The sequence below is a fragment of the Dermacentor albipictus genome, chromosome 1, assembly GCF_038994185.2.
Source record: "Dermacentor albipictus isolate Rhodes 1998 colony chromosome 1, USDA_Dalb.pri_finalv2, whole genome shotgun sequence".
NCBI classification, from domain to species: domain Eukaryota; kingdom Metazoa; phylum Arthropoda; class Arachnida; order Ixodida; family Ixodidae; genus Dermacentor; species Dermacentor albipictus.
In genome coordinates this window covers 507,305,161-507,328,512 of record NC_091821.1, presented here as the reverse complement: position 1 = coordinate 507,328,512, position 23,352 = coordinate 507,305,161, and the positions used below count along the sequence as shown (strand labels likewise).

Genomic DNA, 23,352 nt, shown 5'->3' with positions numbered 1-23,352 from the left:
GTTCTCGTAGAGACAGGACACCTTGAAGACGCGCTTGGCAAGTACCGTTCCGTCTGTCACAATGATTCATTTTCTACTAGAACAGCACGTGAAAAGCTGTTTTAGCTTTATTATTACGCGAAAACATGTTTCGTTTAACTATGAGAACTTGTTATTGTGTGTACGACTACCTGTTACGTAATAAGTATCAGCGGGCCGCTAAAGTTGGAGGACAGACAAAAAGGTTCGCGCTCGCTTTGAAACAGTTGGTCGTCTGTTCTTGCTTTTCTTCGCTTGGTCATGCATTGTGTGTGAGTAAAGAAGTAATGTGTGTGAATGGAAACATTTTATGAAGATTTTACTTTGAGAACGCGTTATTTGCGTAGCCATATCTACGTTTTAGACGAAGCCTCTTACAACACCAGCCAACACGAGCCTCGCAGACACATATCCCGTCATTCCCATGACGGCACGGTGCCCTCTTAAGAAACTCCCATAGACGGTGGCGCGAGATTACCTTCTAGGTGTTGAGAAACTCTATGGCGCCAGATTTCCTCTAGGTAATGTAGTGGGAAACTCTATGGCCGGCGGTGCTGAAGCACAGATGGATGGATGTTATGAGCGTCCGCTTTGGAACGGGGCGGTGGGGTGCGCCACCAAACTCTTGCTAATATAGTGCCTAATGGTATTTAACTTTTGTAGGGCCGCGCGGATTTCTGACTCCGTGAGTTCCTCGTCTAATTTTGCGTTTGTATTCCCGTTGTAGCTAGGATAGATGCAAGGGGGTGCCTGTTTTAAGTATTTCTGCTGTAATTCATTGAGAAATTCATCTTCTGTACCCTCATATGCGTGTATTAACTTATTAATGGCTTGCATGTGATTTTTCTTGTTATTGTCATGGTCAAGCAGGACAAGACTCTCAGGAACCTGGATGATGAATCGATAGCCAAATTAACAGAATACATAAACGAGTGTTGGGTAAAGGGAGAAGTGCCAGCTCAATGGAAGAAAGCGACGATAACGCTTATTCCAAAACCTGGTAAGAAGCTTGAGATTGACAACCTCAGACCAATCTCCCTAACATCCTGCGTCGGAAAATTAATGGAACATGTAATTTTAAACAGAGTAGACAACTTCTTAGAGGATAATAACGTATACCCAGATACAATGATAGGATTTCGCAAAAATCTTTCGACACAAGATGCGATGCTCCAACTTCAGCATCAGATAATCGATTATAACACGCGCTCGACAAGGGCCATCTTGGGCCTTGATCTTAAAAAAGCTTTCGATAATGCCAACCACGCAACCATATTGGAAAACATCGAACGAATAGGACTAGGGCAACGGACGTATAACTACATCAAGAGCTTCCTATCAGATAGGAAAGCAGTCATCTCCGTCGGAGGGCTCAAGTCGCCCGAGATCGACATAGGGGCGGCCGGCACGCCGCAAGGCGCTGTCATCTCGCCGATGCTGTTTAATCTCGTCTTGATGGGACTCCCCGAAAAATTAAAACACATAGAGTCCCTGAATCACACAATCTACGCGGACGATATTACTATCTGGACCTGTGATGGCAGCGACGGATCAATAGAACAACGACTCCAGACTGCAATTAACACAGTAGAGGAACACCTCATAGGAACAGGCCTCACATGCTCTGCAGACAAATCTGAACTTCTATTGTACCGCCCCACACTTGGAGGCAGGCCTCCCAGAGGATACGACAGAAACAAGGCTCATGAGGAAATCAAGCTACACACCAAGAACGGGCGGAATATCCGAATAGTCAACCAGCTCAAAGTGCTGGGTCTGGTAATCGAGAACAAAGGCACAAATAGGGAAACCGTAATGAAGTTAGACACAAAGGTAACAAACACCATGAGATTAATCAAACGAATTACTAACAAGCACCAAGGTATGAAGGAAGAAAGTATCATACGGCTGATACAATCATTCGGAATCAGTCAGATCACATACATAGCAGCCTTCCACAATTGGTTTGTAGCTGAAAAGCGTAAAATTAACAACATGATAAAAAAAGCTTACAAACTAGCGCTAGGGATTCCCATCAGTACGAGCACGGATCTCTTGCTAAAGTTAGGACTCCACAACACACTGGACGAACTCATAGAAGCACAACAAACATCTCAAGCAGAGCGACTAACCAAAACCAAAACGGGACGGCATATACTAAGCAAACTAGGAATGAATTATCACAATCTATACGGGGAAAAGATGACGATAACGAGAGAAATTCGTGACAAACTCCTAGTACCAAATATACCCAAGAACATGCATCCAGGTTACAACGACGGCAGACGCAAGAGTAGAGCAGAGAAAATTATCCGAAGCTTTGGGTCAGACGACAGAGCAACCTTCGTAGACGCGGCTGAATACCCAGACAGAAATAGCTATGTAGCAGTAATCGTAGATCACATCCAAAAACCCCTTACAAGAGTATCAGTTAATACCAAACATTCCGAGACCGCAGAGGAGGTAGCCATTGCACTAGCATTGGTCTCCACGAATGCTCAGTACATCATTAGCGATTCTCAAGCGGCCATTAGAAATTATGCAAAAGGTAGGATCTCTCCTGAGGCATGGCATATCATCAGAGTCAATGAAGCAAAGTTCTCCAATGCAGAGAAGAACGGCAGGCAATTGATCTGGTTCCCAGCGCATACGACTCCAGACATTCCCGCAGTCAACCTCAACGAGGCAGCACACCGCGAAGCTCGAGGTCTTACTCGCCGAGCTGAGCAAAGAGTGACTTCCATCGGTCAGGAGAACGCGGAGGAGGAAATCTGGAGAGAAAAAGACATATTAACAAGATTTAGTGACATTACCAAATTCTATCAAAATCGGAGGCGAGTATTACCACCGCCTCACACTAAACTGAACAGAGCTGAGTCCGTTACTTGGAGGCGACTACAAACAGAAACTTATACGAGTCCCGTTCAACTAAAAACTTTCTACGAGAGCGATATGTGCAAGCTATGCAAGTCTGTTAGAGCCACCCTTCAACACATGTTGTGGGGATGTGAAATATATCAAAATAAAATGGCAGTCTCCCCAGAAAATCTACAGGCGCGGTGGTCGGCCGTGCTGCTCAGCTCAGAACTCCAAGACCAACTTTGGGCCGTCCAGCGAGCCAAAGAAGCCACACAGGAGCAGCAGCTCCCAGTGGCCATCTAGGCGGCCCCAGTCCCGGGCCTCTCAATCGCCGGATTCCAAATAAAGTTATCGCATCGCATCGCATCGCAGTGCCTAATGTCCGATCTAGGTTAAAAAAGAAAAAAAAACACTGAAATTCCACAATCAAATTTTCTGACTCCCTATTTCGAAGTTTGCTTTCGTATGTCACTATTTTTTGTTGTTTCCCTACTTTTCCTCCACCAATCTTTCAATCGCCTCTTATGACGGTTTTCACTGTTCGATCTGGAGCGGCCGCCGAAATCCTAGAGCGAGCGCTCGGGTTTCACAAATCCGAACCGGCTAGCGGAGCGCAAAAACGCTCCGCGTAGGATCACACAGGAAGTCTGCGTACGCGTGACACAAACCGGTTCCGGAAACCATGCCCAACTTCCGCTCTGTACGTTTTCACGGCAACTAAAGTCGCCGTCCCCCGTGCGTAAATTGACCGCGGTAGTCGCAGAGTCCGTCATTTGCATGTCGCGCCCACAAGGATTGTGCTTGGATAACGTGCATATAAGGCTTCGTACAGCACCTGCGTCACCTCGTAATCACTGTCGTCCGAGCTCTCATCGCTAAACGGGAGCTCTGCCGCAGCACCGAATGCAAAGCATGGCAGGTATACGTTCGGCGGTAGGTTCTGGCGTTTGTTTTCGCGGTCGTGCGGTCTGTTTAGTATGACGTGCGTCTTCTACGAGGTAAACGGTTCTGTGAGACGTGCTGAAGTGGTTTAAGGCATCATCGCCGGGGTATCTGCTGGCGTTGAGGTGGACATACGGATCACGCAGCGCGATGTGTGCGCGCATATTTGAGCCTACGATCAGCGTCGGAGATCAATTGTGTATTTCCGAATGTTCCAATCACTAATGTGACGTTATTGCAGCATTATCCTCTATTTCTAAGCTGCGGTTCAGGGGCCATGAAACATACGCGACGATCGTAACAGTGTAGGTACCGTTCTGCTACGATAGGAGCTGTGTTGTTATACTTTGACAAGCGTTCAAACTGTTCGCTGCAGGTTACATTACGTGACTACTTGGTTGGATGGATGAGGTTCCCACCCATGAATAAAATAGTTTGGGCTAGTAATAGCAGCATACCTTACAGTCTGAATTAAGCTTGTCCAGCAAAGCGACCGTTTACGAACTGCGCGAGTGTACTAAGCAGTAGCTAGGTGCTGGATTACAGATATATTTGTTTTATTTAGCGCATGGTCCAAGCATACGGCATCAGCGGTTATATATTTACAAACGTTGGGCGGCGTTAGCCCGTTTCCTCTTGCTTTCTTTGAGAAAGAGGATGATAACCGAATTTGGAATGGAGTGAAGTGTTCGTTGGTGGGAAGTGAATACAACAAATTTTGTTTTAGACGGGTTTATCAGTAGCTGGTTAGTTTGGCACCACTCCATCAGGCTGTGTAAGTCGCTAATAAGGTTAGATACTAAGGTTGTGATACATTTATTGGAATTAATAATAGTAGTATCATCTGCATAAAGTATACATTTCGAAAAGGAAAGGCAGTTAGGCAGATCATTCACGTATAATAAAAACAAAAGCGGACCCAATATGGAACCCTGGGGCACACCAATATTATTGAACATGGTTTTGGAATGAACGGCTGAAATGGTTACTACTTGCATTCTGTCTGTTAAGTAATTTTGTAGTAACAAGAGCACTGGGCCGGTGATTCCCAATGATTCAAGCTTACTAAATAAGATGCGGTAATTTATTTTCTCAAACGCTTTGCTTAAATCTACAAACACTGACGCTGCATAATTCCCTTCATCGATAGCTAGCTTTAGTTGATCGGTTAGAGCAACGAGAGCCAGTTCGGTCGAGTAACCCGAGCGAAAGCCGTATTGGAATGGTGAGAGAATGTTAAAGTTTGTAAGGTAATTAGTTAAACGTTTTTCTATTAGCTTTTCGATTACCTTTCTAAAGAATGGTAATACACAGATGGGGCGATAATTGGAAATTAAAGAGCGGTCACCTTTCTTAAAAATTGGGGTGATCTTGCCTTGTTTTAGCTCTTGTGGGAAACTGCCTTATTTAAACATGACGTTGATTATGTCTGCAAGGACATCACTTATTAGGGGTGCAATTAATTTTATATGGGAAGGGTGTAATTTATCGATGCCGGCGCCGGTTATTTTCATGTTGTTTATAATGTTTAGAACTTCCTGAGATGTAGTTGGAAATAAAAAGAAAGAATGTGGCAGGCGCTGGGGCGCGGGATTGTCATGCGCAGGTGGCTGTAGCTCGCTGCTAAAGAAGAAATCAGCAAACGCATCAGCTATTTCTTTGGCGGTCTTGTATACCCTACCCTGATATGCAATTTCCGTTATAGCTTCGCGATTATTTGCCCTGTTTAAGAAGGAGTTAACAATTTCCCATTTCTTTTTTACGTTTTTACCCCATTCAAAAATTTTCCTTTCGTACCATGTTTTTTTAGCTTTTTTCAATGTGGCAGAAAGCTGATTAGAAAACTTTTTGTACCGGATGGCTAAATTCTTGGTAAATGGTTGTCGTTTGGTTTTCTTATAAAGATTATCCTTTTTGCGCATTAAAGCTAAGAGCTTATCTGTTATCCATGGATTTTGAGGGGACGCGTACTTCTTCTTGCATTTAACTTGAACGGAATGACGATCAACACATGACTTAAGCATAGAGATAAACAGTGCAAATGCTTTTTGTGGATCATTTGTAGAAAAGATGGGGGACCAGTCAAGGTTCGACACGGCGTCAAGGAATGATTGTTTGTCTAATATAAACTTCGTGTACGTGATTTTTTCGGAGCCATGAGTATAGTGAAAATTTAGAAATATAGGATAGTGATCAGTTATGTCGGTCATCATAACACCTGCGTCTGGTGGATATGCCAAATTTGATAATGCATGGTCAATTAATGTACCTATGGGGTGGTTAGCACATCGTGTCGGTATCTTAAATAAACATTCGTTACCAAAGCTGTTAAAACAATCAGAATAATGTAAAGCATTAGTAGACGTACTATCAGCGAGGTTAATGTTGATGTCGCCTATAATTATTACATTTTTGTTTTCATCTGCTAGCAGTCCCATGACTTTATGGAGAGCAGTACAGAAGTCTATTGCTGATGACGAGGGTGAACGACATATGCAACCAATTATTAGGTCTTTGTTGTCTATGTTGAGGAAGTCATTTTTAAGTTCAATCCAAACGTCTTCACAATTAGTTACATTACGTTTAAGATCGTTCCTTCCGTCGTAGGTAATATTTGAATAGATGTACAGCGCTGCGCCACCATGGTTGCTGAACGGACGATTGGAGTATTCAGGAACAAAACTAGAAAAACAGAAAAGGTGTTTATCGTGGTCGCTCTACCAAGTTTCAGATACTCCGATGACTGAAAATGGGAAGGTGAATGAAGAAACGAGATCGGAGAATTCATCGAAGTGCTTGCGCAGACTGCGCGCATTCAAGTGCAAGACAGATCGCTGATGATTTGAAAGAAGATTGTTTAACTGGTTAGCTGTGAGATAGGTCGAAATTGTGAGGCTTGCCTACGGGACAGGCGTGGCGCAAAGGTGGGTTATCGTTAGGTTGAAAACGTTTTGGAAGGGTCCCGGGGCTTTCGCCGGTTGGTTAATGTGTCTGCGCCCACGTTGAGTACGCGTCGGTTGTGCGGTTCGTGGATCGCGAATCATTATTAATGGCGTCTTCGGGACAGCGTGTCGTTCTTTGGCCATGTAGCACTCAATGACTACTGGGGGAGCAGGCCTGAGTGCGCTGTTTTGCAAACAGTGCTGCCGATAAAGGCACGCTGAGTTCCGTTTGACGGCGCGGCTGCCTTGGAATTTGCCACTGATTTCTACACTTGGACATCACTTTTTGTACTCCTTATTACACATTAGTTAGACGTTTCGCATATTCAAAAAGTCTTCTAGCGCAGCCTTCTCGTCGGATTTATTGAAGCGGTGCACTTGTTTACATCGACATCTACAGCCGCAGGTCGTTGTTATCCTCAAATATTGTGGAAAAGGTCCATGGCTGATATGAAATAGTGTCAAAATGTAGCAAAACATGCATATCTGCCTTCTTTTAATTTAATGTAACACACTTCTTGTTTTTCTAGTTATTCGCGCATAAACAGTGTTTTCGTAATTTATTTTCATTTTACATCGCTTGCACCAATTGGTGGTTGATTCTAGTGCTGAATCTAATTTTAATTGGTCCTCATGACACGAGATTTTAGAGTATATTGCCGCGAATCTTTGCAGTGTTTGCTCACTCTTCAAGTCTGCCGCCACGCTGGTCGCTTCGCCGCCGGGTAATTCAGGGCATTGTGGGCGCAAGTCAGCCCAATAAACAGTCTCCTTTCGGCGAACTTTTCTCTGTTCTCATCGCCCCTGCGACTGCCGTCACCACTACGTGACAATATTAAGCAATCATCTGCAAATAAACGAACCATTATCTTATCATTAAGGCCATTTATCATGTCATTGATATCACATAGAAAAAATACAGGCCCTAACACAGACCCTTGACGGACACCTGATGTTACTTTTAGAATTTTTGATTTGTTTCCTTTCACTTCCACGTACTGCGATCTGTTAGTAAAGTATGAAAGAACCCACTTAACTATATTTAAATTAACTCCGATATCAAGTAGTTTACCAATCAAATACGAGTGTGAAACATGGTAGAAGGCTTTTGATAAATCTAGGCAGATTCCGTCCACCTGACCTGTTTCATTAATTACCTGAGCAAAATCGTGTACTGTTTCTGCAAGCTGGGTAATAGTGGACAATCGGCTCCTAAATCCGTGCTGTTTAGAAATAAATAAGTTCGAGCTTTCGATATAGTTAAACAAGCTTTTTGATAGGATATGCTCGAACATCTTGCAGCAAGCACATGTAATTGAAATGGGTCTGTAATTTCGAACTCTATGTTTGTCCCCAGTTTTATGAACCGGCACGACTCGCGCCATTAACCAATCATTTGGTAAATTGTTCTGTTCAAGAGACGCACGGAAAATTATCAGCAAATACTTCGCGATCCATTCAGCATATCGTATCAAGAATTCATTAGGGATGCCATCTGGGCCAGGAGACATTTTCGTGTCTAGACCTAAAAGAAGCGAAAGTATGCCTTCTACAGTTAAGGTAATGGCTGGCATGTCTGAACGAGAATTAGTCATTTTGGGTCTTATTTCTGTAAGCAATTGTAGAGGAGGGTCTAACACGGAATGGAAAAATTCGTTGTATATATTGTAATGAAGAAGAAGAGCACAAGGACAAGGCCAGCCAGATCGTCAGTTCCGTGCCTGCAGTGCAACCAGTTGGCCAGCCGGATCGCCAGTGCTTAGCACGAGCGTGAGCCGTTCGGGCAACCAGCTGTTCCTGCTTTGCGTGACCTTCCTTCTCGATTACGAACAGACGCTACCAACTGAACTGTTCAAACACTCCATTACAATTGGTGGAAGGTGCGGGATATTCAAGAACATCTACGCCCTTGAACTCCGGTCTCGGGCTCTGCCTCTCCCCAGCCTACGTCGCCGCCACCCTCCGTTGCCTGCTCTGGCGCTGTCCCGCAACGCCATCCAGCGGTTTTCAGCGGTGCGGATGAGCAGGACGTCAATGACTGGTTGTCTACATACGAACGGGTGACCTTGCACAATCGATGGGACGATACCGCCAAGTTAAATGCCGTCATCTTCTACCTTACGGGAGTGGCTCTCCTGTCGTTTAAAAATCACGAAGCCGACTTTCAGTCCTGGTCCGCGTTCAAGGCCAGTTTCGCTGAAGTTTTCGGTCGCCCCGCCGTCCACAAGTTGCGCGCCGAGCAGCGGTTACGAGCGCGAGCGCAACAACCCGGTGAAACATTCACCTGTTACATCGAAGAGGTTCTCGACCTGTGCAAACGTGTGGATGCTTCTATGCCCGAAAATGAGAAATTAAAGCACATTTTGAAGGGCATCGCCGATGACATTTTTCAAATGTTGATCGCCAAGAGTCCGCGCACCGTAGCAGAGCTCATAAACTTGTGCCAAAGCTACGACGAGTTGAGAAGGCAACGCGATTTGACCAGGCGCCCCTCAGTGGCTGACGAGGCCCTCTCTTCCATGACCGTCCTCCCTGATCGCTCCCCCCTGCTCACACAAATCCAAGCTTTCGTGCGGGAGGAAATTGCACGTCAGCTCTCTCTAATGCCCTTTGCTGAGCTACCCCAACAGCAGCCGCTGCCGTCACAGCCTCCTACATAGCTCGCCCCTACGCTCCGGCGGGTTATTGAAGAGCAAGTTGCTGAGGCCCTACCTATGCAGCATCAGCAGTACCCTGTCGCCGCGCCACTTACCTACGCAACCGTTGCCGCGCAGCCTCAAGTTGCTGAGGCTCTACCAATGCAGCATCAGCTGTACCCCGGCGCCGCGCCACCTACTTACGCATCCGTCGCCGCGCAGCCTCCTCGTCAACCACTCGTAGCGCTACATCCACGGCCGCTACCACCCGTTCGTCATCCCGTTCATCGACCTGCTCCTGCGTTTGCTTATCCTTGGCGCACACAAGACAACAGGCCCATCTGTTATGCCTGCGGTATTCCCGGCCATGTTGCACGACTCTGCCGCCGCCGCATGCTGCACTCTGATGGGTTGGTGCAGTCGCCTCCCTACGCCGACGTGCAACCTTTTCAAGACACTTATCTTAGTCGGCAGTAGAACAGGCCACCAGCCGAGCGCCCGGTCCTTCCACGTCGTTCGCCTTCCCCGCGTCGCCGCTCGTTATCCCCCTTGCGTCTCCGCCCTTCACCCACGCTAGAGGAAAACTAAGCGCCGCAGTTCAGGAGGCAAGAACTTCGTCGCCATCGATCTGTACAAGTCCTCCATTGTTGCCTTCGAACGTTGTCGATCTAACTGTGGACGGCCTCCCTACCGTTGCGCTAATTCATACTGGAGCAGCCGTGTCTGTCCTAAACGAAAGCCTCTCTCGAGGACAGTCTCATTAGACTTATGCACGCATTTGTATTGTGTCACTTTACTTATGTGGCGGCCATGCACAAGTGGAAACCATCGGAGAAGGAGAAGCTTGACACGCAGATTAGGAAGATCACGAAGAAAGTGTTGGGAGTGCCAATGTGCACCAGCACCGACCGACTTCTCCAGCTGAGAATTCATAATACCTTTGATGAGATAGCTGAGGCTCAGGAGAGGACGCAGATGGTGCGTCTCTCTACGACTAGCACAGGTCGGCAGATTCTGAGAGAGTTAGGTGTTCCTCAGGAGAAGATTTCGCAGCTTCATGTCGGTATTCCCGTGAAGGTCCGTAATCGGTATCACGTCAAGCCTATTCCCAGGAACATCCATCCGGAGTGAAATGTTGGTAGAAGAAAGGCAAGGGGAGCTTGCCTACTGAGATTCATTCGTGATGAGAATCAGAAGGTTGGCTTCGTCGATGCTTCTTTTAACGAGGAGAGAAAGGTGTTTACCATAGTTGTCGTGGACAATGAGGCCAGTCTCGTTAACGCTGCTACCGTTCGGACTGATAGGCCAGAGGTCGCGGAGCAAGCGGCTATTGCGCTCGCCCTGGTTGACAGGCGCAGGCCTTTTGTATATAGCGATTCAAAGTCGGCCGTTAGGGCCTTTGAGAAGGGCTCGGTGGCTAAGGTTGCTTTCAAAATTATGCAGACATGCGAGATCTCTCAACACTACTTATGTTGGTTCCCTGCTCACCTTGGTATGATCGAGGGAGCCCCTCCGAATCTCAATGAGTCCGCTCATGAGGCAGAGCGAGATCTTACCCTCCGCTCTGCCCCGCGCAACGGCGTGGCGGTACTACCCGAGAATAGACACTCCCCTTCCACATACAATGAAATCACGAAGTATTACCTTCTTAATCGCAGGGTTTACAGTTTTCCGCATCCTAAACTAAACAGGGCTCAGGCACTTACATTACGCTTACTACAGACTGGTACTTATCCTTGCCCACGGAGACTGAACATGTTTTATCCAGAGACGTATACAGAGCCTTATTGCCAAGATTGTGGTGCTTTAGCCACGCTCGAACACATGCTCTGGTCTTGCGAAAGAATTGAAGACTCGGCGATCAAGGATGCGTCCAGGTGGGAGGCTGCACTTCGCAGCCCGGACCTGAATGAACAATTCTGGGCTGTCCAGCAGGCTCACGATGTGGCCGTGAGGCTTGGCCTTCCGGTCCCGACATGGGAGCGGCCCGCTTAGTGATTAATTATCTCTACTTGCAGGACCAAATAAAATTTTCCTTCCTTCCTTCTCGCACCTTACGAAAAGTTACGACGCCACTTTCTGGGTTTTCTCTTCGCACAGCAAGCGCCCAGCCAGTGCAGCCTTCAGCAGCATGCACAGCTAGAGTTGTTATTCGGGGCGTTCTCTATATTGTGGAGTTTGTGGTTCTTCAGTCCTGCTCTCACGACGTGATACTTGGGTGGGACTTTCTTTCGCGAAATAACGCCATCATCAATTGTGCACGTGCTGAAGTCGAATTATCGCCTCTGTGTGACGTACCACTCGTCGGCGCCACATCTCTTGCCGCTAAGCTAGTCCTTCGGGAAGACATCACCATACCGCCGTACTCGTCTGCCGTTGTTCCCGTCTTCTGTGGCGCTGTCTCTGGAGGCACTGTCCTCTTCACTCCTTCGGAACTCTTCATAACCCGCAAAGATGTTCCCCTCCTTTTCGCCACGCTTGACATTTCAGCCGGACTCAGCGCCATCGTTGTCTGCAGTCCGCTTCCAACAGCCCTGACGGCTCTTTTATTTACAAATACTGCTGTCTCAGTTTCTGAGACATAGCAGGAGTGAGTACAGAATAATAATAATAAAAAATACAATTTCAAGTACTTTTAACCAAATTCAACAGAATACTAGAAAACATTACCAGAATACATAATTACGCAATTCTTTTTCAAAATCCTCAGTACCGAGTCTGCGCAGAGACCCATCAAGTTTATTCCATAAATCCACCGTCCGCGGAAAAAAAGAAAACTTAAAAGAATCAATATTCGACCTGAAGAGCACAATGTTCAGGGGATCAGATCGTCGAGTACAGCGTGCAGAAGCTGCAACAAAAGAAATCGGCGCCAGAACACTCAAGCCGGTGTGAACTATCTTATGAAGAAGGATAACGCGATCAGAATTGCGGTGAAGCACTTGGCCATGTTCAGCCTCTTGATGGCATGTTTATAACCGACGTGCCGGATGCTTCGTATACAGAGCTCACTGACTTCTGTGCACTTTCCACTTCTGCTCCGCCATCAGCTGACTTATTCACACCTTTCATTGCCGATGACCTTACTACCGAGCAGCGCTCCCAGCTTCTTCACCTGCTTGCCCAGTTCCGTTCTTCTTTTGATGTCGCTCAGCCTACTCTGGGTCGCACGTCAACCGTCAGCCACCACATCGACACTGGCTCCAACGCGCCATTGCGGCAGCGCCCGTACCGCGTATCCGCCAAGGAACGTCAGGTGATCAGTGAGCACGTGGACGACATGCTTCAGCGCGGCGTCATTCGACCTTCCAATAGCCAGTGGGCATCGCCGGTGGTTCTCGTCACAAAAAATATGGTTCTATTCGGTTCTGCGTCGATCATCGCCGTCTCAATAAGATAACGCGCAAAGACGTCTACCCTCTACCGCGCATTGACGACGCTCCGGACAGCTTGCAAGGCGCTAAATTCTTCTCTTCGTTGGATTTACGCTCGGGCTACTGGCAGGTCCCGATGCCAGCAGTTGATCGCCCTAAAACTGCATTCATTACGCCAGATGGTTTATGCGAATTTAATGTGATGCCATTTGGCCTATGCAATGCACCTGCTACCTTTGAACGAATGATGGACAATATCTTGCGCGGCCTAAAATGGAGCACGTGTTTGTGCTATCTCGACGACATCGTTGTGTTCGCCCCTGATTTCAGCACGCATCTTCTTCGCCTTAGGCAAGTGTTGACGTCCTTGACCAACGCAGGCCTGCAACTGAACCTGAAAAAGTGCCAGTTCGCCGCGCGCAAGCTCATGATTCTAGGTCACGTCGTATCACAAGACGGCATTTGCCCTGATCCATCAAAACTTCGCGCCGTGGGAGAATTTCCGAAACTAAAGACACTCAAAGAACTCCGCGCCTTCATCGGCCTCTGTTCTTACTTCAGGCGCTTTGTTCGCAATTTTGCTTTGATAATTTCACCTCTGACACAACTCTTAAGTGGCGCCAACGACCTTTCCTCCTGGTCTCCTGCAGGCGACACCGCGTTCCTGGCCTTACGCCGTCTCCTGAGGTCTCCGCCTATACTGCGACACTACGACCCCACCGCCCCAACTGAAGTGCATACCGATGCCAGTGGTATTGGCCTTGGCGCTGTCCTTGCGCAGCGCAAGTCTGGCTACTCCGAGTACGTCGTTGCTTACGCCAGTCGTGCGCTGACCAAAGCGGAACGCAATTGCAGCGTCACAGAAAAAGAATGCCTGGCCATCGTTTGGGCACTCGGGAAGTTTCGCCTCTATGTATACGGCAGGCCTTTCAATGTGGTTACTGACCATCACGCCCTTTGTTGGTTATCCTCTTTAAAAGACCCGTCTGGACGCCTTGCCCGCTGGGCTCTGCGCATTCAAGAATACGACATACACGTCATATACCGCTCAGGTCGCAAGCACACTGACGCTGACGCTCTGTCCCGCTCTACGCTGCCAGCCGACACGGCCTCCCTCTCCACCATTAAGGCGGTATATCCTCGGTCGACATCGACACCTTCGCATGAGAACAGCGCAAGGATCCTTGGGTGGCCTCTCTTCTGGATCTCCTTTCTGGCTCGCCTGCATCTCCCATCTCCCGCTCCCTGTGTCGCCAGGCTGCCCACTTCGCTGTGCGGGATAACCTCTTGCATCGACGCAACTACCAGCCCAACGGTCGCAAGTGGCTCCAGGTTATCCCCAAGACTTTGCGTTCCGACATGTGCGCGTCTTTCCATACTGACCCACAATGTGCAAACGCAAGCATTTTGAAGACGTATGACCGCCTGCGGCAACGGTACTACTGGCGAGGAATGTTTCCTTTTGTCCAAAAGTTCGTCCGCTCGTGCCCGCAATGCCAACGCCGCAAATCTCCGCCTCATCTAGCCCACGCTTTATTACAGCCGCTTCCGTGCCCTGCTCGTGCCTTCGACCGTGTGGGAATTGACCTGTACGGGCCGCTACCGCTAACACCCGCTGGCAAACGATAGATTATTGTCGCTGTAGATCACCTTACACGCTATGCTGAAACCGCTGCTCTCCCTGCAGCGACCGCCAGTGACGTTGCATCCTTTCTGCTCCATCGTTTCATTCTTCGTCATGGCCCACCTCGGGAGCTGCTGAGTGATAGAGGCCGTGTGTTTTTGTCGCAAGTGGTTGAAGCACTGCTTGCTCAATGCCGCATAGTTCACCGGACCACCACGGCGTACCATCCTCAAACTAACGGGCTTACGGAGCGTTTCAATCGCACCCTAGGTGATATGCTCGCCATGTACGTTTCATCGGAGCATACAAACTGGGACATCATCCTCCCATTTGTCACATACGCATATAATACGGCTACACAAAGTACTACAGGATTTTCTCCATACTTGCTTCTCTACGGTCGCGATCCTTCCCATACCATCGATACGGTTTTGCCTTATACACCCGACGCGTCAGAGTGTGCTCCCGTTTCAGCCGTCGCCCGATACGCCGAGGAATGCCGTCAATTTGCCCGAAAGTTCACCTCCGCCGACCAACAACGACAAAAAGCCAATCGTGATGGCGACGCTACGAATCCGAACTTCGCTCCCGGCACACTTGTCTTGCTGTCCGTGCCTGCTACCACGTCTGGACTTTCGACAAAACTTCTCTCGCAGTATGATGGACCATACCGCATCGTCGAACGCACCTCTCCGGTCAACTATGTCATAGAGCCGGCTACACCGACATCCGACAAGCGCCGCCGTGAACGGGATGTTGTTCACGTTCACCGCCTGAAAGAATTCTACGACCCGCTCGTCTCCACGTCGTAAGTCGCCAGGATGGCTCCGCTTTTGCACCGGGGGTAATTGTAATGAACAAGAAGAGCACAAGGACAAGGCCAGCCAGATCGTCAGTTCCGTGCCTGCAGTGCAACCAGTTGGCCAGCCGGATCGCCAGTGCTTAGCACGAGCGTGAGCCGTTCGGGCAACCAGCTGTTCCTGCTCTGCGTGACCTTCCTTCTCGATTACGAACAGACGCTACCAACTGAACTGTTCAAACACTCCATTACAATATCAACAATTAGCGCAAAGTCTGTAATTATACATTCATTGCTGGTAACATACCTCACATCCTCCCGTGATAGAGCAAAGTGACGCCAAAAACGCTGTGGCGAATCTTTCATAAACCGTGATAAAGTGTGGCAATAGTAATGTTTTTCCGCGGTAGATAATTTTTCCTTTAGTATTATCGAAAGATCTCGCATCTCATTATGATCTTTATTTTTAATTTTCTTTCTACGTTTAAATTTCCGCTTTAACTGAATGATTTCTCGGTTCACCCAAGGATTTCGCTTTTTCACTTTCTTTATCTTCATTGGAACATAGTTATGCAAATAGTAATTGACATTACGTATAAACTTATGCCACAACGTATTGACCTCAGCTGCTTCATCAAACGTCTCCAATGCCATCTCTAGGTAATATAGGATACTGGCATCATCTGCTGCAGCAAAATTTCTTACGTGTATTGCATATCTCTGTGAAGCTTGACTGGCAACACTTTTTTTATGCACAGTAGGACAAGTTTGTGGTCTGAAAGTCCGTCGTGAACAGAAACGGCATAATCAGTAATCCTGCTATCAATAAATACAAGGTCAAGCACTGACTGGGTGGTTGGTCCAATTCTAGTTGCCTCATTAACAACCTGCGTAAGATCTCTGCGAAATGCCATGTCCAATAAAGCATCACAGTGTTTCAAGTCTGCCTAACCAGTCTGCCGCACATGCCAACGAATATCTGGCAGGTTAAAATCATCTGCTATAATGAGACGCGTGTTTTCAGAAACAGCGCCAATTACGCAAGTAGAGCCACACAGCATTGTTCTACACCAAATACTTTCCTTATCGAGACATTCGCGTATCATCACAAGCTCAATATCTTTTTTATGAACAATCGCTACGCCACCACCACGAGTTTCACGATCCTTGCGGCTAATTTGATAAGAGGGAGTATTATATCGCTGTCGCCTATGTTCGAGCGCAACCAAGTTTCAGTCACAATGGCAATATCGGGGTTACACAGAAAGAGAAGGTGTTCAAATTCAGTGGTTTTGTTCACTAGGCTGCGAGCATTAATATTTATTAGAGTGCAATCTCGAGTTTTGTGTCCAGAGTGTCATTCAGGCTCACGTGCAGTTGTGTTTTTTTTGCTTGTTTTTATTCTACAAGACTGCGCATCGTTCCGAGCATACAACTCGTTGTAATAAAGCAGGCGGCGCAGCATCTCCAGGGCACCCAAGGGGTAGCGGGGACACCAGAGCTGCTAGCAGGGCGGCCCGTGGGACCAACCCGCGAAGCCACGCGCTGATGTCACTCGCAGCGGTCCGCGTCACACACATACCGCTCTTGTTCCTGCTGCCCGAATGGTGCGTCGTGGCCGCCGTTTGCGTGCGCCGGTAACGACGCAAATAAAGAAAAAAAAATGAAAGGAACTGATAACTTTGTAATCTAGAAATCCGCGGTATCAAATGATTTTGGAGCGCATCAACATCGGCTGTTTTATCCTTTCCGCCACTCAACGTATGGCTGCAGCGGCGTGTGGCCATTTTTCGACGACTGAGAGAGTCCACATGGTTATTGCATAAGTGAACGCGAATAGAAACCTAACTTTAGCCGCGCGTCTGTATGCTTCACGACACCCCGGTCATCGCGTGCCCTCGCTTCCTACGTTCAAAACGGTGTTCAACCGCTTTCGCACCACCGCAGCGGCACATCGTGAAATAACGAGACGTTACAATATCCTGAGCGAAGATATTGAGACCGGCGTCTTAGCCTACGTCAACTGGAAGCCACAGGCGAGCGTAAGAGAAATCGCTGATGCATGTCAAGGCAATGTAGCTTCAGTTTGGAGAGTGTTGTCGAAACATGTTTTACCCATATCACCTATCTATACATCAGGGACTCACGGACAGCGACTTCCAGCGGAGGCTGGACTTATGCAACTGGCGCCTCATCCAGCGTGGCCAAGATGAAAATTTTCTGCAGGATGTTCGCAGTGTGTTCAATATTTTGTTCTCGTTTCCTAGGTTTAAGCGAAAAACGCTCACTCCTAACTTTAAAGCACCAACAGCTCCATCATCAACGACTTCAGCGCTCATTTACGCAAATAGTTATTTTTTCAAGAAATGGCAGAAGGATACCATATTTAGAGGTCGTGTCGCTGACAATACGGGCCGACACCACATATTGACGAAAGGGCATCACACTGCCGATGCACGCGGCAGGTTACTGAATGAAGAAAACAGGAATTACGACTGTTTTTCTGTTCTTGCAACTTATACACAGAACACAAGGCACCTGCCACCATGGCATATATTTTTTGACAACAGCGACACACAACGACGGACTGATATACTTTTTAAAGGAGATTATGTTTCATTGCAGAAGCGCAGGGAGCGCCGCGCGTATACCACGGCCACGTACTGTAGCCGCGCTCATTTTCCTCGAGCAATATGGCCGCCGCCTGCTTCACGCGCTCCCGTAGGCGTCGGCTGGGACTGGTACTCGAGAATTTTAAGTATATAACCTCCTTGCATAGAAACGACAGCATAATTGCTAATATATTGTTGGCTTGGATATGTTTAGCGCGATGCATAAGACGGAACCCTGTCTTCTAACGCGTTCTTATGTTTGCGTTGGCGTCTCTGTCTTGAAGGGACACGCACCGTAACATGCTGCAATGGTGCTTACGTTGAGCGTACGTAAGGGGAGAAACGCTGTTCTAAAATGTTTGTTCTCTAACTTGTGCAGTAAAGCCTTGTCTATAGTATTCCCGCAATAGTAAGAGTCACGAGTATGGCACCAGTAACCGCATGCGTCACGGTATGGTGGTAACTTGTCGCGACAGCGTAGTTGTAATCCACAGACCCTGCCACTAAGGAATACGCGGCTAGGTATGGCTGATGAATAAGTAATTGCCAAGGTTGGTTTTCAGTAAACGTTTATTATCAAGAACGGCGGGTACTTATACCACAGCAGAGGACGGATGCTTGGCGGTGACTCCAATCATTTACTCGCTACATCACACATCTATACTGGTACTCAACTGTTTCGACAAACTCTCGCTTATATTCTCTCGACCCTAGACTTTGACTTCGCCTGCCACCCGGACTCTAGCTTTCCCTCTCGTTCACCCTCGCTCCTTTCCCAATGTGCTGAGACGTGCTTCCACCAATGCTAATTGCTTCCCCATTTTCTCAATAAATGAAGGCATTCATTCATTCATTCCTAAGTTGCTGCAGAGAATAGCGTGTCTTCATCTCCATAACAACCCTGTCTCTCACCTGGACTCTCCCATCGCAAAACAATCTTGCTGTGTTGCAAATGGCTGGGCGTCGCAAATACAATTTCCTAGGAATGGCCAGCAGCGCCGGGTGCAATTTTAGGCGGGTGAAGAGACAGTATAGAGCACCTTCTTTGCCACTTCAATGCTTAACGCTCTGCTCCGTGAGCTATACTATTAGCCGCTAGGACGAAGTACGGAATGAAACCTAGATGGGCTGGTCGCAGGCAGCTCTTTTCGGATTCATGATGCGTCGATATAAAATATACGTTTCTTATCTAAGCCTAAATAAGAGAGATAGAGGCGAGGTGAGTAACGGTAGCTCATTGGTTTGGACTAATGACGCCCTTCACGAAGCATTTCCGTCGTATGCGTGTTTGCGAACGGGAGTGAAAGGCAGGAAGGTAACACGTCTCCGTGAAATTAAACATTCGGAATAACTCCTTGTTTGACGTTAGACATGTGTCAAGGGCCCACGATACGAACCACCTGGTGTTGGGCTGCTGAGCACGAGGTCGCGGGATCGAATCTAGGCTACAGCGGCCTCATTTCAATGGGGGCGAAATTCGAAAACACTCGTGTGCTTAGATTTAAGTGCATGTTAAAGAACCATAGATGGTCAAAATTTCCGGAGTCCTCCACTACGACATGCCTCATAAACAGAAAGTGGTTTTGGCACGTAAAACCCTATAATTTAGTTTTTACGTACCACCTGCAAGTCGGTGTTAGCTTCCAAAGCGGGAACTCAGATGACACGTTGTCAAGCGGATATGCTTTTAATTATCATAAGGATATCTTTATTGAAATTCCTTACCATGAGGTGAAGGCCGACTAATAAGCATTTAAATTTTCTGTGTTATTAAGACCTCCTGGCCCCCTAAATTAAAAAGTGAGTTATGAAAAATAAGTTGTTGTGGTAAATGTATAAACACAAAAACCCATCAAAAGACCTAGTCAATTTCCCAGTATTCAATCAATGAAGATGTAGCACGTCTGTACTGTCACGTTGTAGTGACGTGAAGTACAAAGCACTTCCAAAATAGTGAGTCACGAATATAACTCATTATAAAGTGAGCTTGCGCTGGGAAACACTCAAAGCACAACGATGGCTGCGCGCATAGTGCTTCCTCTGAATACGATCTACGGATCAAGGCATCGGTTGATAAGATTGGAATCCCCGTACATTGCAGTGCAATCTCGGGTACTCGAATGTGAAGAATGTACGCCAGTATTCGCTTCGCGCGCGCAATCTCATAACATAACGCTCTTTCGCGATTGAATCCGTGACAACATACTGGATATTAGAAAGACATGCAGGCGCGTCTTGAGTTAACTGATAACTTTGGAACTGCTGGTTAGACGCTGAAAGAAGCCCCCCCCCCCCCCCCCCCCCCTTAGAAGAAAGAATACAGTTGCTTTCAATATTAGCTGAAACATAGTGCTGGTGGTATAAAAAGGGCCTCCAACACTGCACAGCGGCGCCGATTGACATACAGGAAATTCAAGACCGAACCACTTTACAATTACTGGTATTTATCAAACCAGCATATCGTGGTTTAATGTAGCCCTGTATTCCACGGGCCAGTTCCACCACGGGTACTGTGTCGGAGCTCATATTACATGTCAGCATTATTTGGCACAAAATCAAAGCATTTTTTTTTAGATCTTAACATTAGACAGCCAAAATACATGCAGCAAAACCCTCACCTTAATATTTCAGTACTTTTCGTTCTAACGTACATATCCGTGCTGATCCATATGTTACAAAGTGCTTAAAATGCACCCAATGCTTTCCTCCAGGAAGCTGTTTTTATTCCTTATGATGCCAGGAAACCGAGTCTGATGCCACCAACGCTCAGAAACCTAATCGGGAGCGCGCACAATGTTCTCACACACCTTGTGGGATGTACCGTAGCGCTGAGGTGCTTCTTGTATAATGTAGGAGAACTGGTTATAAAGGCAGAAGTGCACGCTTGGGCACATGTGCTTAAGTTCATGAAGTTGATTTGCGCCAAGATAACCTGTCCAAGCTTTCACATTTGCTTTATAGAAGCCTACAGGACTACCAATATGCCGGCCGCTTTTAACTGCACCAAACAAACCTATTAAACGAATTCCAGTATTTGTGACATCATTTTATCATTCGAGTGTTCATATTGGTAACCTCTGGATGCGGAGTAAGTTGAAAAGCGTGCGTAATTTACCAAGTTACGTTAATTAAATTTTCAGTAATTGATCTCAGGTGGCTAAAGAAAATGAGCAGTGTCCCAGATAGCCAGACACATTCATTAGGTGTGCATAATATGGTACACCTTGGAGGTTCAGTACGTCCATTAGATATCCAGATATATCCAGAAAACGTTGCATGGATATACTATACATCGTGGCAAACAACGTTCTTAGACATACTTCAGTTGCGCAGCTCCGCTCGGGAGATGGCCGAAGTGGTGGTCACGCGATCTAGCGGCGCTGAGATCGCGTCTTTCGTCACTTTTTGTTTCGTTTTTGATAGAAGTTGCTCCATTTCTGGTAGATTTCCGGTTTCAATTTTGAGAAGTAGTTATTTCACAGTTATTAATTTTGAACCTCTTTGTGAAAATTTGTCATATCTGAGCTAGGTATTGTAAATGCGTTTCTGGTAATGAACTTGAAACATGACTTCTGCTTTCACTTCTGGTTTCATGTTGGTTGCGCTGCATCGTCTGCCGTTATCCTTCTCCGTTTTGCAGGTGTTGTGTGATGCGTCGTGATTTGCTCTCTTGAAAAACTTCTTAAAGAAGCGTTTCCGCGTCTCATGACAGCAAGAAGTTCCCTATGCCATGCTGTTTTGCCCCCGGCTGCACCAGCCGCCTAAGACACGATGCCGCTGGTCACCATGTTTTCGCACCACCGCAAGACGCTGGAGAGTTTAAAAGTTGGGAACGCATGCTACACCGAAAAGACAAACGCCTCACAAACAAATCAAAAGTGTGTGAACTCCACTTTAAGGACGACGACATTTTGAAATACTACGAGCATGTTATGGGTAACAAAGAAATATTGATTCCTCGTGGGAAATGGATGCTTGTTCCCGGCACACTTCTTCGGCTCTTTCCTGGGCTGCCTGAGCACATCTCAAAGCCAAAAAATGTGAAGCGAAAGCGACGTCCACCAAAAGAACGAGCGCAAGTGCCGGCAAGTGCATCGGGCGAAGCTTGTAGTGATAGCGCTTCAACTTAATCCAAACCTGCTGTTGGGCTTGGAAGAAGGAACTTGAGAAATATGCGCTACACACTTGGTGCTCAACGAGCTCACGAACGTGACACTGCCTTCTGCGCTCTGGAAGTTCGAAATTGTTGAGGACGACGCAACACAGAAGCGATGCGGAAAATTTTATATGAGGCAACTGGTAGCCAGGCATCTGCGAGTAATGAAAACTGGTACTTGCTGCATAAACGGCTACAGCAAAATTCGCAAGAGGCTATTTCGAGCTGTGACTAGCATTGCAAGTGTGGAAAGAATCCTGAGAAGCAGAGAGCTTGAACATGCGTGCGGGCGTGAAAGCAGGCCAGCGTGACACGGTGACATCAGATATAATATGCACCACAAACAGTGCAATGTACTTACAAAGCAACTAGTCTGCGCGCGTTGTCTCCCTCTACAGGAAAACTTCGCCTGAGCATTAAGGCTCCGAACGCAACGCTCAAGCGATATCAGAAACTACGCAATGTGAAGAAGAGGCTGCTTAGGCGGCTGCTGCGCATCAAAAGCAAAAGAATGAAATTTTGCCTCTGAAGAAGGCTTTCTGAAATGTCCGATAACAGAATCGAGGAAGCGTTGGCCGAACTTCCTTGCATTTATGACATCGTTTAAACAGTTGAAAGCAAAGTCTCCGTGTGGCGCGCGGTACAATGCGGACTGGCTTCTGAGCCCTCGAGCATATAAGCTTCTGACATGAATATGCTGCCCTTGCCCTCTCTGAGCCGTCTCACACAAATTCTGAAAGGAATACCATGCAAGTAAGGTTTCAATCCTCTCTGCATGGAAGCTATTGGAAAACAGCTGGGCAACAGAGCAGATGGGAAGAAATTCGGCAGACTGATTTTGGATGAAATTAAGTTACGCCAGGCGTACAATTTCAACAAGTCAACCTTCAAACTTGATGGTTTTGTGGACTACGGTGGTATTTCAAATGAAGGAACTGACCAACTTGCAGATCATGCGCTCGTGCTGATGTTCGTACCACTTCTGGAAAGCTGGGTGCAACCGATTGCCACCTAGCTTTGCCACGAAAGGTGGTGCGCCTGGAAGGATTTTAGCAGACCTGGTGTTGCAGAATGTAATGCAATTGCATAAACATGGTGCTACGGTGATCGCCGTAGTCAGTGACGGAGCTGGGAACAATCGCTCGATGTGACAGCAGATGGGAATCAGCGGTAGTGTAACCTCACCTTCTCACAAGATTCCATATACATGCCTGAGCGCGCGTACCTTTATTTCCTGTGTGATGTGCCACATGCCTGAAGTGTGTACGCAACCATTTGCTCAAGCACAAATATGGACAGGTGAGCTAGCGTAGTTTATTTCATATATGACCTGTGCTGATTGGCGTTGATAACTCGCTGACAGAGCAGGTGCAAGCAGCCAGAAAGAGGG

At 47.2% G+C, this 23,352-nt stretch overlaps 1 protein-coding gene across 11 annotated transcripts in view; it reads right to left on the bottom strand.

Moving 5' to 3' along the window:
- LOC135907570 (uncharacterized) overlaps nt 1-23,352 on the bottom strand; it is a 136,942-nt gene that overhangs the window by 25,670 nt on the left and 87,920 nt on the right. For 9 of the 11 annotated variants that reach the window (XM_070532606.1, XM_070532607.1, XM_070532597.1 and 6 more), the window contains one exon: nt 7,448-7,608. The exons of the other annotated variants lie outside the window; for them this stretch is intronic. The gene's annotated coding sequence lies outside the window, so the exon portion shown is untranslated. The remainder of the gene's footprint in view (nt 1-7,447; nt 7,609-23,352) is intronic. 11 annotated transcript variants of the gene reach the window in all.